This window comes from Brienomyrus brachyistius, unplaced genomic scaffold, assembly GCF_023856365.1.
Source record: "Brienomyrus brachyistius isolate T26 unplaced genomic scaffold, BBRACH_0.4 scaffold33, whole genome shotgun sequence".
In the NCBI taxonomy this organism is placed as follows: Eukaryota; Metazoa; Chordata; class Actinopteri; order Osteoglossiformes; family Mormyridae; genus Brienomyrus; species Brienomyrus brachyistius.
Genome location: NW_026042308.1, coordinates 2,604,369 through 2,631,395, shown reverse-complemented (window position 1 = coordinate 2,631,395; position 27,027 = coordinate 2,604,369). Strand labels below are relative to the sequence as shown.

The 27,027-nt window shown below is 43.3% G+C and overlaps 3 long non-coding RNA genes across 4 annotated transcripts; 1 reads left to right on the top strand and 2 right to left on the bottom strand.

Annotated features, from left to right (window-relative positions):
• Nucleotides 1-1,530: 1,530 nt before the first annotated feature.
• Nucleotides 1,531-3,762, top strand: LOC125721443 (uncharacterized). The gene is made up of 3 exons (XR_007385742.1): nt 1,531-1,832; nt 2,394-2,477; nt 2,661-3,762. It is a non-coding gene; the product is annotated as an uncharacterized LOC125721443 (long non-coding RNA).
• Nucleotides 3,763-12,095: 8,333 nt separating this feature from the next.
• LOC125721457 (uncharacterized) lies at nt 12,096-13,284 on the bottom strand. Its single transcript, XR_007385758.1, has 2 exons — nt 13,064-13,284; nt 12,096-12,594 (listed from the first exon to the last, which is right to left on the bottom strand). It is a non-coding gene; the product is annotated as an uncharacterized LOC125721457 (long non-coding RNA).
• A 4,444-nt stretch (nt 13,285-17,728) lies between these two features.
• On the bottom strand, nt 17,729-18,530 carry LOC125721510 (uncharacterized). 2 transcript variants are annotated; one of them, XR_007385785.1, is made up of 3 exons: nt 18,329-18,530; nt 18,201-18,296; nt 17,729-17,880 (listed from the first exon to the last, which is right to left on the bottom strand). It is a non-coding gene; the product is annotated as an uncharacterized LOC125721510 (long non-coding RNA). The 2 variants fall into 2 exon arrangements; XR_007385786.1 differs by having other exon boundaries at nt 18,233-18,296.
• Nucleotides 18,531-27,027: the final 8,497 nt, after the last annotated feature.

Here is a 27,027-nt window from a genome sequence, read left to right as displayed (position 1 = left end):
TGTGCAGGGAGCAGTGAGTGAGGAGACAGAGCCTGTAGTAAGAAAGGCAGACGCTGAGCCACAGCCCACAGAAAGTGTGCAGGGAGCAGTGAGTGAGGAGACAGAGCCTGTAGTAAGAAAGGCAGATGCTGAGCCACAGCCTACAGAAAGTGTGCAGGGAGCAGTCAGTGAGGAGACAGAGCCTGTAGTAAGAAATGCAGATGCTGAGCCACAGCCTACAGAAAGTGTGCAGGGAGCAGTGAGTGAGGAGATAGAGCCTGTAGTAAGAAAGGCAGACGTTGAGTCACAGCCCACAGAAAGTGTGCAGGGAGCAGTGAGTGAGGAGACAGAGCCTGTAGTAAGAAAGGCAGACGCTGAGCCACAGCCCACAGAAAGTGTGCAGGGAGCAGTGAGTGAGGAGACAGAGCCAGTAGTAAGAAAGGCAGACGCTGAGCCACAGCCCACAGAAAGTGTGCAGGGAGCAGTGAGTGAGGAGACAGAGCCTGTAGTAAGAAAGGCAGACGCTGAGCCACAGCCCACAGAAAGTGTGCAGGGAGCAGTAAGTGAGGAGACAGAGCCTGTAGTAAGAAAGGCAGACGCTGAGCCACAGCCCACAGAAAGTGTGCAGGGAATGGAAGCTCAGGCTACTAAGAATAAAGCCAGACAGAGGCTAGTCTAGCAAACCTGTAATAGCATGATTTGGCTTCAACCAAACGTGCAATAATATTGGACACTGCTAAGCAGTGCTGCCATTTCCAGTGAAGGAAGGAGGGCGGTCATTTCGAAAGCACTGCTATGAGAGACACCCAGCACTGGCATATTCTCCCAGTGCTGATGCCATGTTTGTTTCAGCTGCCGCCCCTTTTAAAGGAGCAGGAAGACAAGAGACGTAACAGCTGGAAAATAGTGGGGTTCAGTCAGCGGAGACCTGATTGAGAAAGATGTTCCAATGAACCACAACAGACATTTTCCAGGACGTGGCGAAAAGAAGATTCAATCTTAATGTCCTTTCCAGGACATTTTCCAAATCAGTACATCTGTCTGCTCAGTTTTGCATCTATTGAACATCATTTGTTAACACACAGTTACATTGCTTGAGTTGCTGTTTTGGCTGAGTAGTTATTCAGCAGCACTATATACTTAGTAGTAATACGTTTAAAATGTAAGTAATAATTAAAACATATTATTTTGTTTCGCATTTGTTTCATTAAGTAGTATACGCAGTACAGATTCATAAGTTAACAGCCTTAGGCACTGACAGCCTTCCCTAACTTATCTGGGACTGCTCTGCGTACAGCAGGGCTCTCTGGTTTAAATTCCTGTCTGCTGACAGCCCTAGCAGACACTGATAAACAGCAATGTCCAGGTGCACCAGCTGACCATGTCCTCTAACTGCCTGACAGTAATCTGCAACTCTGAGAATAAGGGCTCAAATAATAATTACAATGAGACTCTGATAAAACTCTGCTAAGGTGTAACGATAAAGTATGATGCGGTTTGTTATAGGATTTATCCTCTTTTTGAATGTCGGTTGTTGTGGTTCAGCAGGTTACGCTGTAGCTGATGTTCTGAGATCTTCATCCATGCTCCCCTCTTTAAATCTGAGCACCTGCCCCACTAAAGGTCTCTGCACGGCCCTGGAGCTGTGACCGAAGTATTTGGGGGCAGGAGATGGATAATGGATAATGTACCCAAATATCCCACACCGGGCCACAGACCGCTTCCGCATTTGGGAGGAAGCTGATCATTTCCTGTCTGTAACTGAAAGTGAAATATACTTGAAGCCAGAATCGCCATTTCAGCAAGAAACACGAATAAGATTCCGGAGGATATAAAGATATTTGTTTTGCAAGGTAAGATTATAGTCAACAGATGTAACTGATACAATGAGAAGGTTTAACTTTCCCCATACAGGGACCAAGAAATGTGTATATTATATTCATTCTATATTAAAGATTATGAATTATTTTGTCATTTTAGTGATTGTCAAGAATCTATTCTTTGTAGTTGGCATTGTGACTTTGAAGGTGACATTGTTGCACTGTTGCCTCACACAAATAGGGCAGAGGGTCTGGATCAAACCATACTTATGATCCTCTGAAAGGCCATGATGACAGAGCTGTTGATAAATATTTTTTGTGATCATTGAGACCCCAGTAAAACGGCCTTGATCCCATCCTCTCTCATGTGGCGCATTTTCCTCACCTGAAATGACAGTTACATGTCTATCCTTCCTCTCACAGGGAATTTAATGTTTTTGTGTGACCTTCATGTTCCTGTCCATCCCTGTAACCATGGGAAGGGAAACTCCACACCCAATAAAACCTTATTTTATTGATTCTCATAATGTACAATTCCTTCTGTGACGGAAAAAGGTGTGGCAAAGCCGTCTATATAACGTGTCTGTCTTTCAGTTTAGGTGAAACTGAAACTACAGCAAAACCTTGAGTCACTGGTCTGAAGTGATTTTACTCTGAAGTGGATTTTCAGTACAAGAGGTAAGTCTGCTACTCCATGGTCTCATTCTCTCTCATTCAGTTTAGAATATAACATAAAATGAACAGTTTTAGAATAAAACATCATTAAAATTAAACTTAATATCTGTATTAACATGGACTATAGTCAAATTTAGTTTTCTGTCCAGTAATAAAACTGACACCAAATTGTTCTTGCTTGTACAGAAAACATCTGTTTATTAAAGCAAGTTTACTGGTTTGCAGAGAAAAGTATGGCAAGCTTGGCCGATTTTTTAGAATTTGTAGACGACTTCTGCACGTCTTTTGAATGCTATCTGGAGCATGACGACACACGGAGAGGTAGTAGGACATACATCATGTACCATGGTACTACATTAAGAGCTGCATTAGATATTGAACAGAATGGATTTCAGCAGTCCAGCGATGGCATGCTTGGACCTGGAGTCTATGTCAGTCGGAGCTTTGAGAAGGCCAAAGCTTACCCAAGAAATCTACCCTTCTATGAGCGGAAAGCTGTACTCAAGCTGAGGGTTCGAGTAGGAAAAGTAAAGAAGATCGACCGGCAGGGACACCCCCTCCAAAAAACATGGCATGATCATGGATATGACACAGCCTGGGTGCCCCCCAACTGCGGAATGGTTCCTAGCGGCTTGGAGGAAGATTGTGTTTGGGATCCCAGCAGGATCGAAGTTTTAGGTATAATCCTGGGTGCAGAGCCTGTCCCAGCCATTATGGGTACCAAGGGAAAAACCACTCAGGATGGGGCACCAATCCACTGCAGGGAGCAGTCACACACCAGTCACTCACACTCCATTCACTCACACACCATACACTCACACACCAGTCACTCACACACCATTCACTCACACACTATTCACTCACACATGCACATCTATGGGCAATTTGGTAACTTCAATAAATCTCGGCATGTTTTTGGTCTGTGGGAGGAAACGAGAGTATCCAGAGGAAACCCCCACCTCAACCAAGAGGGAACATGCAAACTTCACATACTTGGAACACAGGCAGAGACCCAGGCAGAGACCCAGGCCCCAGAGGTGTGAGGTGACAGTGCTACCCACTGCACCACTGTGTGAAATATGCTACATAACTTCATAATGGAATGTTATATAACCATCAAATTTTATGTTTATGTCCTATTATAGAAGATAAGATTGTAAAATCGTTTGTCAGCAGTGAAATCTAACACTCTCAACCAAAAAGCCTAAGAGTGGCTGCTCTGTCCTGAAATCGTACAGCTGTAGTGTTCAAGCGCATTATGTATTTAATAAAACATTAAATGAGTAAATGTAGTTTATTGGTGATTTCATGTTCATCAGAGGTTCCGCTTTTTAAGAACTGTATAAAGTAATCTTATTTTTTATACAATTTAACTGATGTGAAACTATTTCTAAACATATGTTTTCAGGATTGCAAACTCACACATCTGGTGTGACGCTTTCTGACTCACGCACTGTAACAAAATGCTGTAAACATGCTAAAAGCACTTGGCTGTTGGCACCATGTGGCTCAACAGCTTAAGTGTTTATGCTTGTGATCAGAAGGTCACTGGTTCATGCCCAACCTTGGCAGAATGGCCACATAAATGGGCCCTTAAAAAAGCTCTTAACTCCCAACTGGGTAGTAAACTGTATCAGGTGATACTGGCAAAGACACTTGTACTGTACCTAATTCTACTTTGCATCAGAGGCTAAAGAGGACCCTTTAAATACATCGGTATGTTATTTGCTAAACTTGGGTTTACTTTGTAAAAAAATACAATTTACCCAATCAAATGACTGCAAAAATGTTGCCTGAATTAATTTGAGTAAATTTTATAGGATGGTTCTGTTAAAGTGGGTAGACTTTAGCTTAATCTATTTTAAAATATTTCCTAGAATTCAACCCCACCATCAGGTTTTAAGTAATCTGCCCACGTCACTTATGGGAAGTGAGGCAATAATCAAAGTGATGATCTTGCCAAAAATTTACTACATGTTCTCAATGGTTCCGAGTCAACCTCCGCTGACTTGGTTCAAATCACTGGACTCCTTAATTTCAAAATATTTATGGAAATCCAAACCACCAGGAATAAGTTTAAAAACATTACAGAAACCCAAAAACTGAGGTTACAACTGAGGTTATGTGGTTGGTGTCTCTGGGTGCCCGCTGGCCTGGCCTGTGGGGGACGGTGTGGGGGGTGGAGGGTTCTGCCACCCCCCTGGGTGAGCGGTGCACTGGGGGGGTGTCGGGTCCGCTGGGTTTCGCCTGCGCTGCTACGCTGAGTGGGTGGGTTTGGGGCGGGATCTCTGTCGGCTGGGCCACTGCTCCAGCTCCTGGGCGGGTGGTTACTCGCATGTGGGGGGGAGGGGGCTGGCCTGCCCGGGCCCGTCGCCTGGTGGGGGCGGGTCGGCGTCTGCCGTTGGTGTTCCTGGCACTGAGAATTTTACAGTTCATCTACTGTGATCCACTTCATAATTATGTAATACCACAGTGAAAAAAATAATCTCTAGGATGTACTCAAATTAATTAAGATATTTTGCATGCACTTATTTTGGGTGAATGTATCTATTTATGAGTAAAATTATCCCAAGTTTAGCAAATTATTTGCCCAGTGCCAATTAAAGGGCTCTATTCAGCATCTGATACAAAGTGGTACCAGGCATGATGCAGGTGTCTTTGCAAATAACAGGTATGACAATTTTATTCCTACTCCTAGTATTTTTGTCATTGAATCTAATGTATGTTACCAATGTTATTGTACTTTTTATGTGTCCAACTACTGGCTAAATACTACTGGCTAAAAGGTATATAGATATGTGTACATACAGTAGTATGTATGTTGCACAAAGACCAAGTATTGTACTTGGCTATGGCTTATACAGAAAAGAATTATTGCACATCCAGAGAAAAGGGGAAGGAGGAGAAAGGGAGAGAGAAACAGATACAGAGACGGTCAGTGCATGCTGAGGTTCACAGTTGTTGAAATTATTGTGATCTTTTGCGCATTTTACTGAACAAATTCTATGCGATCAAACCTAATTTCAGTATGGAGCCCCTCTCATGACATACTGACAAAAATTATAGGGACATTCTGAAGAAACAAAGTGGGATCAAATTAAGAAAATGTGCCCATGATTTAATTAAAATGAGCACAACAAATGTGTCAGTGTTAAATTAATACTGCATCCACACCAATGTGTCCACACCAATCAGTGTTATTTTTAACACTGTACAGTGTGAGGGCTGAGTACAGTGTTAGTCTTTATTAACTCTCATAGTGTTGAATTTACAACCCAGAGTGTTAAGACAATGTGTCTCTACCTCTTCCCAGACTACAAGCCCATATGTGTGGCACACAAGTACAACATGGGTGGTCCATATCTGCCCCATTTTAATGTCTCATTTAAACTCATTTGGACATTCAGCTGCTGTGTTTTACTAACCCACCATAATGAAAAATAGTCAGACCAACAGGGGCTTTTCTTTTTAATGTAAATTTTATGTCAGCTTAGTTTCTTATGATCAAAGAATTGTTTTTATATAAGCAAATTTGCTTGTGTGTTGAGGTTAAATAAGAGCAAGGACATTGAAAACGTTCATTTTAAATGTGTTTATTTAAGCATGACTAAATAGATTTTTTTCAGTTAGGATAAGAAAGAACCAGTCAAGCCCTCCTAAGAACCACCTGTGGTATAAAAGAGAGTGAAATGTGTGGCACCAGTCACCAAACACTGATTATGAAGCTAGACTGTGTTAGACTGCATAACGTAATTATTTATCGGGGCTGAGAGCTACCTTAGTGGTTGAAGGACCGCATTCCCCTTAAAGCAGATATAATGGGTGTTGGCCTCGTTGCCTTTGTGCCTCAACTTAGGATAGAACAATAAATCAAATCAGTTTGTTCCTTTTATATTCAGATTTTAATTAAGCTTAATTTTTAGAAACCAAGGCATATTATTTACAAGCCTGAGCAAAATCGAGGATGGTATGGCCCTGACATTAGTTCCTACCGCATAAGAATCGATTTCTGTCGTTTTTTGTTCTCTCGCCTTATTTATCACAATTGTGATAGATTAAAAAAAAATCTGTGAAGTCAAAAACTGTCCTGTGTCATGCTATGCAAATAAACATCCAGCACCATTGGTCTACAAAGGAGTGGGCGGTACCAGGAGCTGCACAGAAAAGGGTATCAACTGTCCTGACACCTTTGTACATATGTTAATTTTCCAAGGGCAGGACTGGCAATCAAATACACCCCAAACCATTAAAATATATACCACTCTGGAGACTTGCCTCAATCTCAAAGAGTTTTTCCTCTGACTCACGTTTAACATACTATAAGACCACATAGCAGAAAAAAGTCAACAAGATCTCCTGCTTGGAAAGACTCACCACGCCCTACATTAAGGCCGCTATTGCAGCTGACACCAACACACCTCAGTTTGCGTACAGGGCAAACGGGTCAACAGAGGAAGCCATAATAACAGCTCTCCACACAGCCCTGAAACATCTGGACAACAGCAACACCTATGTGAGGGTGCTGGGTCTGGACTTCAGCTCCGCCTTTAATACTGAGCAAGCTGGGCCTCAGAAGCTCACTGGATAATGGACTTCCTCAGCAACAGACCCCAGAACATCAGGATAGGAGACCACATTTCTCTCCTCCTGAACACAGGCACGGCGTAGGGGTGTGTCCTCAGTCCTCTCCTCCATTCAGCAGCTGAGGCAATGGTGACAGTAATAACCTGGAACTTAACACACACAGTGGACTTCGGGAGAGCCAAGCCAGCTAAGCACTCTGCCCTCTACATCGATGGAGAAGAGGTAGAGAGGGTGGAGAGCTTCAAGTTCCTAGCGGTTCACAAGCATCTCTCACCAGGTGGGGAAGGCACAATAAAGGACGTACTTCCTCAGTGCCCCCTCCTCAGGCCCACCTCCCCCAAAAGCTGCTGACCAGTTTTTACCACTCTACCATTGAGAGCCTATGGTAGAAAAATCAATGGTTATGCAAATTCAATTGTAATTTCAATCAGTAATTATCAGAGAAATTCATAATGACTGTGTTGATTTTACTACAATGATTTTTTTTTTCTGCCCACCACCATCCCCCCCTCTTCGGAAGACAACTTTATTTTTTAAATTAAATCAAATTTAAATTAAAGTTACAGTGTAAAGATATTCAATTCTAGTGTGGCCACTCCGAACTCACCCACCCTACTACCGTGATTATACAAAAAATAAATAAGTAGATAAATATGTGAGTGAATGGTGTGTGAGTGTGCCCTGCGATGGGCTGGCCCCCCACCCAGGGTTGTTCCCTGCCTCGTGCCCATTGCTTCCGGGATAGGCTCCGGACCCCCCGCGACCCAGTAGGATGAGTGGTTTGGACAATGGATGGATAATAAAGGTGGGATGAAGAAAACGAAGTGTAGGGGAATGCAGATAACAAACAACCATGACACACATAACACTCATTACAAGGACATCAAACGACAAAACAGTAACAGCAGGATAATGATGACAACAATAAAAAGTTATAACAACAATAATATCAACAACAATAATAATCGTAATAACGTTACAAATAGTTATTATATATATATGTAACATATACACATGTGATCATACACATATACACAAATATTTTAATTCCTATCAGTTACTCTGAAAAGTAATAATAATAAAGATACTGATCGCTCAACCTCGTATGCAGCCATTCTTGTATGTGCAAGTGTAGGTGTGAACTGATTTGTCATTCGATGTGATGGCAGTTGATGCCGTCGGGGGACATGACAATGCAGTGATTATAATGATTAATTGCTGCTTTGAAATGGTTATTACACTGAACATGTAATGCAATAATGCAAGCTTGCTTAAGTAATGGTGAAGATGAAAAAAGTAACTGTTTATTGTAATTAAATACACTGTAATTAAGTGGATAGCCTAAATGTTACAGAATATTTTGTCGAATGTTAAGTGAAATACCACGTTTATATAGACTGATATTTCATAACTGAAGCACATTATGAATTTGCCTAAAATACAATGTTTCCCAAACATGGAGCGTGGGACACTACGGGATTTAACGAGACAGTACTTTGAAGCTATACGGTAAGGAGCCCTAAAGCCCCAGGATTTTTCTTTTATCTTGTGCCCAAAGGTTATCTTGCTGGAAAAAATTTATGTTCAAATATATACCTGTTACACTATATACACTTATCTTCCTAATATGTCCAGGGAAAGTCTGAGCCTGTTTAGTCAAATATGCATCTCATTTTGGATAAAAATGGCTACCAAATAAATTCTGATGGAATTGTTTGGTTAATTTTAATGATTGTAATGACTATATTTGTACCGTAGCTATTGGGTGAGTGGCATTGTGACTCGGTGTAGAGCACTGTCACCTCACACTGTCACCTCACACTGTCACCTCACACTGTCACCTCACACCAACAGGGTTGAGGGTTTGGACCAGACAACCATGAGAAGGATGATCCTGCAAAACACTGAAGGCAGAAGTGATGCTTTCTGTGACTCTGGGAGATCAGCCTTTATTCTGCTGAGAAGTTACGAATGTTTTGTTTTTTGGTTGTCTGTCCATTTTCTGAATCTGCTTGTTCTGTTTAGGATCATGTGGGGTCCAGAGACTGCAGCTGCAGGGGAAGAACCCGAGAGGGGGAACCAACCGATCACAGGGCACACTCACACAGCAGTCACTCACACAGCAGTCACTCACAGCAGTCACTCACAGCATTCACTCACACAGCAGTCACTCACACAGCAGTCACTCACAGCAGTCACTCACAGCATTCACTCACACAGCAGTCACTCACACAGCAGTCACTCACACAGCAGTCACTCACAGCAGTCACTCACACAACAGTCACTCACACAGCAGTCACTCACAGCATTCACACTCACAGCAGTCACTCACACAGCAGTCACTCACACAGCAGTCACTCACAGCAGTCACTCACACAGAAGTCATTCACACAGCAGTCACTCACAAAGCAGTCACTCACACAGCATTCAGTCACACAGCGGTCACTCACACAGCAGTCACTCACACAGCATTCACTCACACAGCAGTCACTCACACAGCAGTCACTCACACACCCTTCACTCACACAGCAGTCACTCACACAGCATTCACTCACAGCAGTCACTCACACACCCTTCAGTCACACAGCATTCACTCACAGCAGTCACTCACACAGCAGTCACTCACACACCCTTCAGTCACACAGCATTCACTCACACAGCAGTCACTCACACAGCAGTCACTCACACACCCTTCAGTCACACAGCAGTCACTCACACAGCATTCAGTCACACAGCATTCAGTCACACAGCAGTCACTCACACAGCATTCAGTCACACAACAGTCACTCACACAGCAGTCACTCACACACCCTTCAGTCACACAGCAGTCACTCACACACCCTTCAGTCACACAGTATTCACTCACACATGTGCACCTATTGACAATTTGATAAATGCAGTTAATTGGGGGGGATCGTTGTACCTGGAGAAAACCCCCCAACAACAGAGTGTGAGGTAACAGTGCTAATCACTGCACCACTGTGCCCTCCCCCTCGTGGTTATATTTTTATCTTATTTTACTTTTTCTTTCAAGAGTGCACAAAATCAAATCCAAGTTTCTAGCTTGCTTCAAGATAATGAACACAAATGTAAGACATGTAATGAAAGTAAACTGGTTTTGTATTTTTAATGTACTGGTTTGTGTGGAGGAGGAAGAAATTCTTTACTGTGACACAATATGGGCACAATTGCACCACAATTGCAGGTAGACCTGAAGGCCAAATATGCAGAGATCTGCCAAGCCTTTTTGTTCACGGTTGGTAAGCTTGAAGTTAGAATATCGAAACAAGAATATTTTGTATGCATATATCAGCTTGGCCATGAAGCGGGCTTGATGCAATGCACCAGATTTGGTAATATGAACACCACGGGGAGGCACAGCACCCAGAAACACAATGGCTAGTTCAGGTCGTTCTCTGTAGTCATCACAGGGTTATGCAGTCTGCAGCTGAGAAACGTGTGACTTCTGCTCGGAAGTCGTGCACTGCTGCGGCTACTTGTGAGTCGCCAATTCCCGCCTTGTAGTCATTGTGAACTGAACTAGACCAAAATGACTTGAAACGTTTGAACAGTCCAATTTCTGGACCACTTGTTGGACCCATAACTCCTACAAATACTTCGTCTAGCATTAGTTAGTGAATGTGATGACGGTAAGCCAAATACAGCAGGTCTGAATTAATCTTGCCTTCAAACTACACACAGGCACTATTTTTTCGCCCAGTATTGCTCGCTGTGGTATCAAAACTGAGTGCTTTTATACGATCCTTAATTCCCCATGACTCAACCTCTTCCAGCATTGCATTAGCCATTGCTTCACCAGTGCTAGCGCTGTTTGGCAATGCGAAGAAGTCGATCAACTCCAGACCCAGACACAATGATTGGAAGGTGGTCCACTGTTTGCCTTTAGTTCACTTGCTCTGAGAAAATTATGCTTTTGCATGCATGTTAAATGGAAGAGTGGTTGATATTGAAGTCGTCGACTTTCTGCCCAGAAGCATGAACAGCAGGGGAGAGTGTGTGCACTGCACTGCAAAACTTGTTTTGGTGCAGCCAAGTGATTCTACAACATCAGCAGTCAGTAAGTTCCTTCCTCTCTTTCAGCTTATTTTGTTTTCTACAGCCGCACGTCCAAACACTCTTTATGTTGAATCAGAAGATTCAGAGTGACTTGAGGAGAGCGCAGTACTTTGGTTCAACAAATCTAGTTCTGCTTTCTGTTTTTCTTCCCACGTACAGCGTTTATCCGGTTAATGATCAGTTCTGCATTTTTATTTAATAAAACTAAAGCGACTGTTGGTGGTAAAGCATTCTGCTACAGGGCCCCTATACTGTGGAATGGCTTACCAGCCTATGTTCGGGATGCTGAATCGGTCTGTCTTTAAATCTCGACTGAAGACCTATTACTTTAGTTTAGCTTACCCACAAGTTAGCACTTAACACCGTAATTATGGCTTCTGATGCTGCTGTACGTGTCATTTTTACCTACTGTGCTTGTCCATTAATGTATCAGTGCACTCTTTGACACCTGCACTCTCTGCCTTCCTTCCCACATGTCTGGAGGGTGCCTGAGGGGGCACCTTCTGAGCTGCCATCAGGGTCTACGGAAGGGTGCCATCACAGAAGTGACCTGCGATCTATGATGATGTCGGTGCAGCTTCCATCCTGCCACCCGACAAGTCTATGTGGAGGACTGTCTCACTGATGGACTTTAACTAGGACCGGATCACAGTTTACACCTTGCTCTTAGCAAACAATCCGGCTACTTCTCTACCCTCGTCCAGTAATGTTAACATGGCCAGGGGGGTGGGGCTGCCAGGTGACCTTGGACCCCCAGAGGTTTTTTTTCTCCCCACTTGGGAGTTTTTGGTTCCTGCCCTCCACTGTCATCTGACTTTCTCTTTCATTTTTCCATTTTCACTGTTTCTGTGTTCTGTCGTTATCTCTGTTAAGGATGTTTCACAACACACTCCTGTAAAGCGCATTGGGGCAACTTTGTTGTAAAAACTGCTATATAAAAATAAATTGAATTGAATTGAATTTACCAATGGAATGTTACATGAGTTTGGACATATCACACAGCCATAATAGACAATTACAGTCTTTAGACAACATTCACACAAACCACAGATGCTAATGGATTAAACTGCAGAGAGTATACATTCTGATTCTATAATGCAGAAATTGGCCAAAAAGATTAAGAGTGACTTGAGGAGAGCGCAATACTTTGGTTCAACAAATCTAGTTCCGCTTTCTGTTTTTCTTCCCACTTACAGCGTTTATCCGGTTAATGTTCAGTTCTGCTTTTTTCTTTACCGACGATGCATCCACGCCTGCCATGACACCCTTTCGGCCTTGTTCACGTTGTGCAAGCAGAAAGGCTTTGTCTTCTTCAGCAGTAATTAATGACAATGCATCTGGTGAGCAATGTCAAATAAATCACAGAATGTCTCTGTGAAGCCTTCTTCGTCTGCTGTCTGCGATTCAGTCCGACGTCCTTGGTTATTCTTTAGCCTTTTTTCCATTTATAAGGGCCACCCTAGTGCATAATATAATCATAAATAGGGCTGTCCAAAATGAAGGTGTATATTATGTGATGACAGAAAAATGCTAACTGTTTTATTAAATATTCTATCATTTATTACATTGTGTTGCAAATCACAGTTAGTGGTAGTACATTTAAGCTATTTTATACATTTGAATAATACATTAGACAAATAAAAGTTAACAAGACATAAGGCTATCCTTGTAATCATTTTACATAAACTATGCTTTGAACCTACAGAAAATGTGCTATATCCTGGTATGTATCAACGAGATATGAAATGACCTAAAATGTCACATGAGTTTGGACATATCACACAGCCATAATAGAAAATTACAATCTTTAGACAACATACACAGAAAACACAGATGCTAATTAGATAAACTGCAGAGAGTATAAAATTCTAAGCCTGAAATCTGCGCTTAATTCATTGCAATGAAATGGTGCAGGAAAATGACTGTACCTTCTACAACGATCTCCGCTTTGCAGCTGTCATTCTGGATCACTGGAAAATGAAGAGTCCTCTTCTATCGCCTTGGCATTTTTCTTGGCTTTCTCACAACTTTCTACATAAAAATATGCCGAGAAAAACAAATACAATCAGTGAATGAAATACAAAAACTTTTTTGGAGCTGAGTGGGTGATATGCCTCAATATAATGGTGCTGTATACTAACAAATTGGTGTTAACAAATGGTCAAGGTTAATTCACTGACACACAAAAACTTACCTGTTGAATAAGCAATTTCACCTGCATAACACTGCCAGGAAATGTCAGGTTTTGCATGATTGGTTACAGCTTTTCCTATTTTGTCTGGCGAAACAAATGTTGACCACGGACACTTCTTCTCCCCCTTCATCCAGTGTTTGCTCACCACTGCTACTTCTTCCCGCTCAGGAAATTCCACCACATAAAATTCTGCCATCTACATGATTAGAAAAAGTGAACTCTAACTGCAACAGCATATTAAACTATCCATCCATCCATCCATTTTTCAAACCGCTTATCCTACTGGGTCACGGGGGGTCCGGAGCCTATCCCGGAAGCAATGGGCACGAGGCAGGGAACAACCCAGGATGGGGGGTCAGCCCATCGCAGGGCACACTCACACACCATTCACTCACACACGCACTCCTACGGGCAATTTAGCAAGTCCAATTAGCCTCAGCATGTTTTCGGACTGTGGGGGGAAACCGGAGTACCCGGAGGAAACCCCACGACGACATGGGGAGAACATGCAAACTCCACACACATGTAACCCAGGCAGACACTCGAACCCGGGTCCCAGCGGTGTGAGGCAACAATGCTAACCACTGCACCACCATGCTGCCCCATGCTGTGATTCATTTTCAATAAATGGTAATGCTGACCCTACGCTATTTATTGCAAAAGCTTACACTTCCACACAGCTTTCTGGACAAAAATCCATTGCGACATACATTGTTTTTACAAAATACAATGCATATTTATTCATTAACAAGCTGTGCCTGCATTTTTCTATTATATGTGTGGAATTAGTTTCAGCTGAGACTCATAAATAGAGGGTGGTAGGCTACTCGTGATATGAATTAGTTTCAGCTGAGACTCATAATAGAGGGCGGTAGGCTACTCGTGATATGAATTAGTTTCAGCTGAGACTCATAATAGAGGGTGGTAGGCTACTCGTGATATGAATTAGTTTCAGCTGAGACTCATAATAGAGGGTGGTAGGCTACTCGTGATATGAATTAGTTTCAGCTGAGACTCATAATAGAGGGTGGTAGGCTACTCGTGATATGAATTAGTTTCAGCTGAGACTCATAATAGAGGGTGGTAGGCTACTCGTGATATGAATTAGTTTCAGCTGAGACTCATAATATATGGTGGTAGGCTACTCGTGATATGAATTAGTTTCAGCCAAATCATCTAACAATGAACTGTGTTACTCTGTGAGGGGGTGTTGCATCTTGGCTATTTTTGCCCTTGAGAGGTAAAGTGGGCTATCCCACATTTTTGACCCCTACCCCCTTTTATTGAATATTTTCAATTGGATAAGTTGTTATTATCTAAGTCATATCTCTGTGCTGCCTATGATATATATCAATTGTAGGGTATAGGCACACTGATTTTTAGACAAAAATTCAACTTTGGAGCTCATTTTCTCAAAACCTTGTTTTTGTGGGATAGCCCACTTTACCTCTCAAGGGCACATTTAGCAGGCTAGGTGTTGAGCTTTGATTATACCTTCTGCATCCATGAGTATAACGCTACACTGCAAGGGCATCAACTTCACAAGCACTGGGAAAGCTGTTATCCAACTGTTAGCTTCTGTACTGTTTTAAAAATCCGAAAACCTTATGAAAGTATAAACCAAAAAAGAATGACTATGTTTTACATCTTCTCTGAGGTCTTCAATGGAAAACAATCAGTTGTTAATCACAAGCAGCTGCTTGTTAGGAAATTCACTACGCAAATGTCACAAGCAGCGCAGTTACAGAAATCTTTGATCCTGTTCTCACCGAGCAGCCACACGCCACTTTCTTGCTTTCCACACTTTTAATGCTTTAATGTTAACGTTTTAACATTGTCAGAATGAACGAACAAACGAATGAATCGATGTCTATGGAATATAATCATATAGTCTTTCCTTTGCAGGTGCTTAAAATGGTTAGCGTTGTGATTTATTGTGCTATGTAATTTTCTCATAGTGTTAAATAGAATGCAAAGTCTTCATATATTATAGACCATAAATTTTCCAAATCCAAGTTCTCTGAAGTGGGTGAATCTGAATACAAAAGAAAGTCAAATGGGAAAGTCAAATGGTAACAAACCTTCACATTATCCAAGACATACGGTAAAGATTAAAAACAAATCAAATAAAAATGAAACTAGTCTTTTTCAGATGATTTTCTCAGTCGAGTCAGTCAGAAACTATCAATATGGAAATGAATGACTCATTGGCCTAACGCACCCTGATCTTATAACCAAACTATTTCTTTGGTGCAAAAAGCGCCATCTAGCGGTCATTATGTGTCAGTGACAGTGTCCTTATAAAAAGACTTACAGCTAGTGCCCTTATGACCGCCTAGCCGCACTATAAGTAGGTGAAACCAACACGCTGCTTCTAGTGTTAACTGTTTATTTGTGTTACCATTTGTGAGGAGTCTGCAGTAGATTGAGTTTTGGTGGGTTGTCGGATGGACAGGGTTGTGATAGGGTCACTTTTATGACTGCATGAAGTGCTCTTTTACCGTGGTCCACAAAATGACAGTAAATTTATTCAATAGTGACACTTCAAATGTGGCATTTATTATGAGTGCGCAGGCTTCATCATTCACAGGCTTTTCAGACGGGTGCTCAAACAGGGGGGCATGGCCGATGGGTACTTTTTGCCGCTGAAAATATTCGTGATCGCGTGGTGGGGGATATGGGCAGGATTCAGTGTAGTGTAGCACCAGGGAGATCCGTGCATCCCAGCATGCCTTGCGAGCGCTCGTGTATGTAGCTCTGTGTCTGTGTAATTGTAAATAGCCCTTGTATTGTTCTTGTTATGGTCAGTTGTTTTCCTGAACGTGGCATGTATGTTTACCCATAAACAACATGTCTTGTGTGTGCCCTGTCCAGTCCTCACATGTTCCTAGCTTGTAGAACTCTCCCATCATGTGTGCACCTTACAGTTTGCCGTCTGACTGTAGAAATTGATTATATTGACATTGAATTACTGTAAATATTTGCTTATCCTTTGATTAATGATTGACACATAGTCATTGAATCACTGTAAATACTGTACATGGTTAACATATGATTAATATGATTAACATAAGAACTACTCCTACATTTGTACTACCGTGTAAGATATTGTGTACGGCCTACTGCGACTGCTTCATAACTACAGGTCTTTGTGCACCAGTTGGGGCAGCTTCGAATCCCTTCATCCCCCTCCTTACTCTGCTGTTCGTCTCTCCAAAGTCTGATCTCTCTTCAGGGTCTGCGAAACCAACCGCAGGCAGCTCTCATGAGGCAAAGACACTTAGTATTTAAAATAATCTCTTATTGCTTAAGGCCTAAGACATAACATATCATTGAACTATATCTACTATGAAAGTTACTGAAGGAACATGTAACAAATAACACAAGTGAAATACTGATGTCAACAAACATGACTTTCACCTCAAGTAGCAACTATATTTGTTAATGATTTGTACTTCAGTGGTAACGGTGTTACTACTAAGTATCTGTGTCCCCTCAAGCAAAGTGTAATCTCAATTTCTTTAATTTGTGATTTTGAGTTTATCATACTACCTATTGAATTATTTAATTATCATAAACAGGTGTCACAATATTATAAAATGTTGTAATCACATAATTTTGCTCCTCGCAATAGTCCTCTTTGGAATAATAGATATTTTTACGGAGGACTGAAATTATATTCAATAATCATTGGATAGAAAGGGATAGCTGGCCTATTTTTCATTTAGTGGATCATAATTATGATTTGTTATATCACAGTCTATTTGTTCTAAAATAGGGGGCGGCATGGTGGTGCAGTGGTTAGCACTGTTGCCTCACACACATGTGTGCAGAGTTTGCATGTTCTCCCCATGTCGTCGTGGGGTTTCCTCTGGGTACTCCGGTTTCCCCCCACAGTCCAAAAACATGCTGAGGCTAACTGGACTTGCTAAATTGCCCATAGGAGTGCGTGTGTGAGTGCATGGTGTGTGAGTGTGCCCTGCGATGGGCTGGCCCCCCATCCTGGGTTGTTCCCTGCCTCGTGCCCATTGCTTCCGGGATAGGCTCCGGACCCCCCGCGACCCAGTAGGAGAAGCAGTTTGAAAAATGGATCTTCTAAAATATAACATTACTTGTTCAGTTAAAAGATTTTTTTCCCCTCCCCCCTCTGCGGAGGACTGCTTTATTTCTATTAATTTATTTAGTTTTATTTCCTCAGGAGAGGGAGAGAGAGGGAAAGAAGGAAGAAAACGGAAAAGAGGGGAGATAGAGATAGAGGGAGAGAAAAGAGAAAAAAAACACAGATAATCTGCTTTAATACCTGCTGATGAGAGAAAACAACAACCAACATCTGTACGAATCACAATGAACAGAAGCAACAGCAGAACAAGACAGTGTGTGTCTGTGACAACCTGTGTGTGTCTGTGAGAACCTGTGTGTACACCTGTATGTGTCTGTGAGAACCTGTTTGTACACCTGTGTGTGTCTGTGAGAACCTGTGTGTACACCTGTGTGTGTCTGTGAGAACCTGTGTGTACACCTGTATGTGTCTGTGAGAACCTGTTTGTACACCTGTATGTGTCTGTGAGTACCTGTATGTACACCTGTATGTGTCTGTGAGAACCTGTGTGTACACCTGTATGTGTCTGTGAGAACCTGTGTGTGCACCTGTATGTGTCTGTGAGTACCTGTGTGTACACCTGTTTGTGTCTGTGAGTACCTGTTTGTACACCTGTATGTGTCTGTGAGAACCTGTTTGTACACCTGTATGTGTCTGTGAGAACTTGTGTGTACACCTGTGTGTGTCTGTGAGAACCTGTTTGTACACCTGTATGTGTCTGTGAGAAACTGTTTGTACACCTGTATGTGTCTGTGAGAACCTGTTTGTACACCTGTATGTGTCTGTGAGAACCTGTTTGTACACCTGTATGTGTCTGTGAGAACCTGTTTGTACACCTGTGTGTGTCTGTGAGAACCTGTTTGTACACCTGTATGTGTCTGTGAGAACCTGTTTGTACACCTGTGTGTGTCTGTGAGAACCTGTTTGTACACCTGTATGTGTCTGTGAGAACCTGTTTGTACACCTGTATGTGTCTGTGAGAACCTGTTTGTACACCTGTATGTGTCTGTGAGTACCTGTTTGTACACCTGTGTGTGTCTGTGAGAACCTGTTTGTACACCTGTATGTGTCTGTGAGAACCTGTTTGTACACCTGTGTGTGTCTGTGAGAACCTGTGTGTTCAGCTGTATGTGTCTGTGAGAACCTGTTTGTACACCTGTGTGTGTCTGTGAAAACCTGTTTGTACTCCTGAGTGTGAACCCGGACCCCAGACATCCAGAGGCCCCCCAGGGCATGGGAGCCCCCAGAGGACCACCGCAGGGAGAATAGCAGCCCCTCACCCAGAAAAGGGCAGAGGAGAGCTCCGGAGGGAGGCCATCCGGCAGCCACAGTGCAGGAGCCCCAGGGGGCCGTGGCGACGAGCCCGCAGGCTCTGCCGGCGGCCGGCCCCACCAGGGCAGACCGGGCCCCGGGCCCAGAGATCCAAGGGCCCCCCCACCCCCCAGCAAGGGCCCGACAGAGCCAGGAGTGCCGGACCCCGCCAGGCAACTGTCGAGGGTGAGCCAGCACCCACCCGAGCATCCAGCCCCGGACATCGAGAACCACCAACGCACCAGCGGCCGGGGGCCCCATCCACCGGCAGGGAGTGTGGCGGGGGGGAATAGAGCCCGAGATGTTCTCAGGTGGAGTCTAGGACCCAATCTGACACATGCGTATAGACAAACAGGCGCACACATATACAAGCATACGTTCCCACATAAACAAATATTCACACATTCACCAAACACAGAGACACACAAAAATGAACGCTGTACACATACTCTCACTCCCCATATATACTCTATATGGACCCCTATTTTTCCTCTGGCGAGGAGACCAGAAGATCACCCCGGACCCCACAGCAGCCGAGAAGCCCACCAGCCCAGACCCCGACCAGACGGCCAGCTCTTCCTCTCTCAGCCCCCAGCCCCAAATGGCGAACAGAGAACAGAGGTGTGAAAAGACCCCATGCCCCCCTTCGCCCGCTCAGATGTGGTGTTGGTGTGTGTTGTTCTAAAGTGCTTTTAAAACAGGTGAAGGGCATGGCACTAACCACCCCCTGCCGACCAACAGCTGGTGTTAGCTCGGCCTCTCCCCAGAGCCCTCAATGTCTATGTGTGATTAAAATTGAGATGTGGGCCCTGGCACCAGAGGTAAGGCTGAATGAACAGACCGCCCTCTGGATGCCATTCTGTGTGCCCATCCTCAACGCCCTAAATGTATGTGTCATGAGAGAGTCAGTAATGAGAGTGTCTACGTTGTAGTGTATGAATGAGGTACAGGTGGTCGCGAGGGGACAGAGGAGGAATACCTACCCTGCATCCCAGCAACGCACCTACACCTCAAAGCCCTACATGTGTGGTGGTGTGATGGAGCGGGAGGAGGGAAGCATTTAGGGATGGGGAGGAAAGGAATGGGGGGGGGCAAAATACCTCCCCCCCCCCCGGAGCCAGCTCCCCCGCTGACCCCCATAGGCACTCCCCATTCCCCGAAATCCATCCAGGGAGGGGGGCCCAGGCCCATCCAGACCGGGGCCCAAGGCAGCAGCACCACCGGGCCCCACAGAGCCCAAGGCGCCCCACCGGGCCCCCCGGGGCCCAGGGCAGCTCACCAGAACCCACCACAGAGGAAAAACTACCCCCGCCCCAACAGTCTGTTAACTCCCAGATTGCATAAGACAAAATACATCCAGGTTGAGTCCATCCTCTTCCTCTATTGGATTCCCCCCCCCCCCCCCGCAGAGTGGATACCCCAAAAGCAGGGACCCCCTGCAGACAGATGCCCCCCTGCATGCACCAACCCACACCCCAGCAACACACCCACCAGGACCCAAGCCCCCCCAGCCCAGCCGGAACCCCGGCCCGGAGGCAGAGCGCCCCCAGAACCCCAAGCCCGCCCCGGATCTACCCAGCAGCAGCACGGCCGCCAGGCCGGTAACCTACGTCCGCCGGCACAGACTCCCCCAGCAGCGCCGCCTGCAGCCGCCAGAAGGACCCCACCCAAGAGCCACCAAAGCCCCATCCAGGTCAGGACCGCAGTCCCATCGCCGAACCCCCCCAGCAACCCACCCCCAGGGAACAGCAATGACCAAAGTGGGACAAAACCGTGACCCCCCACCCCCACTAGGTGATGGAGCTGATCAAAGGAGCCCAGAGAGATTGATCTAGTGTGGCGGCAGAAGCTGTATCAAGACTAATATGGTTCAACAAACTGTCTCTATATTGGTTGATATTAAGATTATTTTTATTTTTCCAGTTCATAAGGACAGTCAGGGGCGACATGGTGGTGCAGTGGTTAGCACTGTTGCCTCACACCTCTGGGACCCGCGTTCGAGTCTCCTCCTGGGTCACATGTGTGGAGTTTGCATGTTCTCCCCATGTCGTCGTGGCGTTTCCTCCGGGTACTCCGGTTTCCCCCCACAGTCCAAGAACATGCTGAGGCTAATTGAACTTGCTAAATTGCCCGTAGGTGTGCATGTGTGAGTGAATGGTGTGTGAGTGTGCCCTGCGATGGGCTGGCCTCCCATCCTGGGTTGTTCCCTGCCTTGTGCCCATTGCTTCCGGGATAGGCTCCGGACCCCCCGCAACCCAGTAGGATAAGCGGTTTGGAAAATGGATGGATGGATGGATAAGGACAGTCTTCTTAGCAATGCATAAGGTGGTGAAAGCCATGTGGGTTGTGTTAATCTCTGTAGTGACACGATCTAGGTCGCCCATGACTGAAGGAGAGGCTGGAATGGTACATTTCAGAAAGTGTCCTGTATATTTTAGGCAGTAATTTGGGGGTTTTGAGATTAAGGAATTCTGCCACACTTGGTGGTATTTGTAATTTGATTTGATTAGACCTTAATTTCTTTTTTACTATAGATTTAACTTGTTGATATTCTAAAAATCTATTCTTGTTAATCCCATATTGTTTAACTAATATGTCAAAGGGAATAAAGTCTATTCCTTCGAATATATGTTCCAAGTATTTAATACCTTTACAACTCCAATCTGGGAAGTTTATCATATTATTATTTAGTAGTACATCAGGGTTGTTCCAGATGGGAGTACGTTTGCATGGGATTAATGAAGACTCAGTCGCTTTTAGAAACTCCCACCACGCTGTCAGAGAAGAGCTGATACTGATACTTTTGAAGTATTCGTGTCGTTTAATGTTTGAGCTAATGAATGGTAGATCCGAAATCTTTATATTATTGCATAGTGCTTGTTCTACGTCTAGCCAAGGCTCATCTAAGAGAGTATGTTTTAACCACCCTGAGATGTTTTGGAGCCTGTTGGCTAAGAAATAGTGGTGAAAGTTAGGCAGATCTAGTCCTCCTTTGTCCTTAGTCCTTTGCAGTGTTTTTAAGCTAATACGTGGGGGTTTATCTTTCCAGAGGAATTTAGAGATGGTGGAGTCCAGAGATCTAAACCAGTCAGGTGGTGGTTTGCTCAGGATAATTTCAAATAAATAATTAATTCTTGGCAAAACCATCATTTTTATTGAGGCGACCCTTCCCATAAGTGATATGGGTAGGGACTTCCACCTAACCAGATCATCCTCTACTTTTTTTAAAAGTGGGGTATGGTTTAGTTTAGTTAAATCTGCCAGCCTAGGTGAAACGTTAATACCTAAATATTTAATATCTCCAGACTGCAGTGGAGTGGGAGAACTATTCTGGAAGGAGCAATTAATTGGAGAACTGTAGATTTTAACCAATTTATCGAATAATCTGAGACTCTTGAGAAAGAGTTTATTAATATAATTACCTCAAAGAGAGTGCTTTGTTAATGCTGGAGAAAAAGTAACACATCATCCGCATAAAGACTTACCTTATGTTCTACATTCCTGCGTTTAATGCCTTTGATCACTATAGCCTGTCTAATTGCTGCTGCTAGTGGTTCAATAAAAATTGCAAATAGTGAGGGGGAGAGAGGGCATCCCTGCCTGGTGCCCCTCTTGAGACAGAAACTGGAGGATGTTTGGTCATTCGTCCTGACATATGCTGTTGGGGAACTATATAATATTTTTAACCAGTTTTTGAAAGAGTTTCCGAAACCCAATTTGCGTAAAGCTGCAAATAAAAAATTCCAGTTAACTCTATCAAATGCTTTTTCTGCATCTAGAGACAATATTGTAATTTGAAGGTTTTTATTGCATGAATAGTCTATCAGGTTAAGTAATCTTTGTGTATTTGTTGATGAGTGCCTCCCTTTTATGAAACCAGTCTGGTCAGGATGAATTATGAGAGGGGTTATCTTCTCTATTCTTTTTGAGAGAGCTTTGCAGATTATTTTAAGGTCAACGTTAATAAGGGATATTGGACGATAGCTGGTAGGCAATGTAGGGTCTTTGCCTGGTTTTAGCAAGAGACTAATGTTAGCGAATTCATATTTGGTGGTAGCCTACCATTTTCCCTGGTTTCTTGCAACATTCTGTATAATGTTGGTGCCAGAATTGTCCAGAATTCTTTATAGAATTCTGCTGGAAATCCATCTGGACCTGGCACCTTTTTATTGGGCATACCGTTCAGGGCTTCCTGGAGTTCACCTGGAGTCAGCGGAGAGTCCAGTGCCATCGCTTGATTGTCTGATAATTTCGGAAGGGTTATACTATCAAGAAACTGATCAATTTCGTCTTTAGATGGGTTTATCTGTGGTGAATATAAAGATTTGTAAAAGTCCCTGAAAGTGTTGCTTATTCTGTCAGGATCATATACTGTATCCCCAGTTGAGTCTTTAACAGCACATATAGCTGTTTTTTCTTATTTATTTTTAACTGATTAGCTAAAAATTTACCTGATTTGTTACCATGTTCATAATTTTGTCAGCGAAGCCTTTGTGCTAAGAATTGAGTTTTTTTATTAATAATTTCATTTAATTCTAGTTTTGCTTTACGTATTTTATTCAGCATTTCCTGTTCCTGGGATGATACACAGGCTTCTTCTAAGGATTTGATGGTTTCTTCTAATTCCTGGATACACTTGTTTTCTTTTTTCTTTTTATGTGATGAGAATGAGATTATTTTACCTCTCATCACAGCTTTGCCTGCTTCCCAGAGAACAGATGCTGATGTTCCAGGCAGGTCATTATAGTCTAAATATAAAGCCCACTCTTTTTTAAAATAGTTAATAAAGTCTCCATCTTTAAGCAATGATGTATTAAATCTCCAGTTTATACTTGGTGGAATGGCCTTCCTATTTATTAGGGTTAAAGAAACAGGATCATGATCGCTGACAGCTATAGGGTGTATCTCTGTGTCTGAAATGTCACTCAGCAGTGAGCTACTGACTAGGAAATAATCCAGACGAGAGTAAGAGTGATGGACATGTGAGAAGAAAGTATATTCCCTAGGGGTGGGGTGAAGAGAACGCCATGCATCGCAAAGTCCGTAGTCGCTCATGTACTGTTTAACTATATTAGTGGATTCCCAATTGCGCTGAGCAGCTGTACTGAGCCTGTCCATTTCTTTATCTAGTCCAAAGTTGAGGTCGCCCCCCAGAACAAGTGCGCAATCTAGGTGTTCAGAGAGTGCGGTAAAGAAAACGTGGAAGAATGAGGGGTTATCAACATTTGTACCATATACTGTACTATATACATATACTAACAATATACAACTTTTTGTTAAGTATAGATAATTTAATGATTATAAATCTACCCTCTGGATCTATAACTGTGAAACTGACATTTGCACATGCAAATGAATGAGGTATAAGCGAGCGTGTACACGCTTGTGCGTGTGTGTGTCCTATGTGTCTGTGTGCGCTATGAGGTCAGAGTGGTTTCGGATTGGGAACAGAACTCTGCGTCGCTCCAGGATCTCTTTGGGGAACTGGTCGTTTACGCCAAAGTCCGTTCCTTTCAGCTCCCTGCCGCGGCTCTTCACCTGCTCCTTCTGCTTAAAATGTCCAAATTTAGCCACAATAGGACGCGGTCTCAGTGCACCAGGCCTCTTGGCTCCCAGCCGATGGACTCTCTCAAAGCAGATGTTTTTCAGGTGGGTCTTCATAAAGGTTTTAACAGTAACTTCTGCGTCCTCTTCGGCAGATTCCGAGATGCCTGAAAACACCAGGTTTTCGCTCATGTTACGGGCCTGTAGATCAATGACAGTCTCTTTTGTTTTTTATTTTCTTCATTTAGATGGGTCACATTTTCAGTTAGAGACTTAACCGTTTTCAGCAGAGAGTTTCCACCTGCTGCTGGCTGAACTCCAAAGATTCCCTCAGGGATTTGAATTCCTGATGGAGAATCTCGACCAGAGCCAACCTCGCGTCGAAGCTGGACAATCGCTTGTCGATTGAATCCAGGATGTCGGCAAAGTCTTTACCAGTCGGCGATGCTGTGCCGGGGGAGTCTGCCGGGCGACTTCTTTTGGAGGACGGCGTCTCGCTTTTGGCTGGAGAAGATGCATTTGCGTTCTTCTTCATGACTATAATGTCGAAGTACCAGTCGATGTATTCCTGAAGAGATTCCAAATTCCCCTTGCTGTCCTCGCTGTTCATTCAGATTTTCCCTCAAGTCTCCGGTGTCTGACATCACCTACAGCATTTCTTTTTGCTTTAACAAAATGATCCTTATACATATTAAGAAAAAATGTTAACTACAGTACATTGTATATATGCCTGGTGATTTTTGATTGAGTTTGATTATCAAACTCTACAGGACAGTTCTTGGGGTGTGCACTTGTGTGCGTGTCTGGGGTTTTGTGTGTGTGTGTGTGTGCGTGTATGTCTGTGTGTGTGCGTGTGTGTCTGTGTGAGTGTGTGCGTGTGTGTCTGTGTGTGTCTGTGTGTGTGCGTGTGTGTCTGTGTGTGTGTGTCTGTGTGTGTGTGCGTGTGTCTGTGTGTGTGCGTGTGTCTGTGCCTGTGTCCTGGGGGTCAGACTGGAGAACCTGGCGGAGGTGTCTGAGAGGAGAATGCTGAAAAAGCTTCTCAGTATCATGGACAACCCCTCCCACCCCATGTACGCAGCCATGATGGGTCATCAGAGCTCCCACAGCAAAAGACTAACTGCCTCCAAATGCAGAACCGAACGCCACAGGAAATCCTTTCTACCTGTGGCAATAAGACTGTATAACTCTTCCTCTTTTTGTAGGTGATTTTTTCAGAACTGTCATTAATCCTCATTCAGATTGTGCAATATTACACATCTGTTTGGTATTGAATGTTTGTTTTATCCCATCATCACATGCTGCTATCTCAATTATTCAAGGCACTACACTAAGACACTTTTCATTACCACATGCACTAATAATCTGTTATTTTATATTTGTTATAGCTTAGTTACAGTTTTTTTTTTTTTTTTTTTTTTTTACTTTGTACAGAGTATGAGTATTTAGGAGTATTTATATAGTTATAATACAAAGTATTACTCATAGTTATTTGCACTATTATTTTCTTTACCTTTATTCCTATTGTTGCACTGAGCATGTAAAGGACAAAAGAATTTCCCTCGGGATAAATAAAGTTTTTTCTTATCTTATCTTATCTGTGCGTGTGTGTGTCTGTGTGTGTGTCTGTGTGTGTGCGTGTGTGTGTGTGCGTGCGCTCGCATGAGTGTGAACAAACATTTACTGAAAAAGCTTGTTTATTAAAATAACTAAGGCATTATTCTACCAAAGTTTTAAAATGTTTTTAATGTATGTCACTACTGTAAATACCGGGCACTAGTTCCTATAGCTAATACATGTAATTAAATAAACCGGGGGCGACTTATTTAAAATAAACTAACAAAATACAGCTAAAATGTTTTTGATGCTGGTTGCTAAATGCCGCTCACTACACAGCAAATGTGCCAGTGTTACATTAACACTGCATGGTGTTTATATGGGTCCAGTGTTATCTTTCACACTTTACAGAGTGCCTTGAGTGTTGTTTTTACAGTGTTAATCTTTATTAACTCTTATAGTGTTCAATTTACACCATAGGGTGTTACTGTAAGTCACAGACTCTCCACCTCCACATATCTGCCCCATTTTAATATGCGCTCAAGAAGTCCTGAGGACCAGAAGAGCCATCCCACATTTACCCACCATCATGAGAGAGACTCTGACCAAACAGGACCTTACAGCTGTTTCTTGGTTTATATTGAGACTTTGCTGGCTCAGTTCTGACTGATCCTGAAGGTTAGAGAGCTGTGGTGCTGGTGGGTTTATAGTATGTTGGTGTGAAGTCAGCAAAAATCTCTTGGAAACCGACAGCACACGTCTCCAGAGTGGTATATGTTTTAATGGGGTGGGGGTGTATTTGATTGCCGGTCCTGCTCTTGAATGTTTAGCATATGTGGAAAGGTGTTAGGACAGTTGTGATGCCCTTTTCTGTGCAGCTCCTGGTATGGTGTGAACCCATATAGACACCATGCAGTGTTAATTTAACACTGGCACATTTGCTGTGTACTTTTAATAAGTCAACTATTTAGCAGAGCTGGGCAGCTTTATAGCTATTCAGAGTTTCTGTCAGTTTTTGAAATCCCAATAAGCGCTAAAGTTTGCCATTGTTTTTGATACAATCCCTGATGGAGTAGTTATGTTGTTGAAGAATTTTGTTCCATCTATGGATCCTGTTGAATCTGCTGTTGGTAAGGTGTGTTTTTCTATACATGCTTTTCAAGAAATAATAATTAAAACATCAGGACATT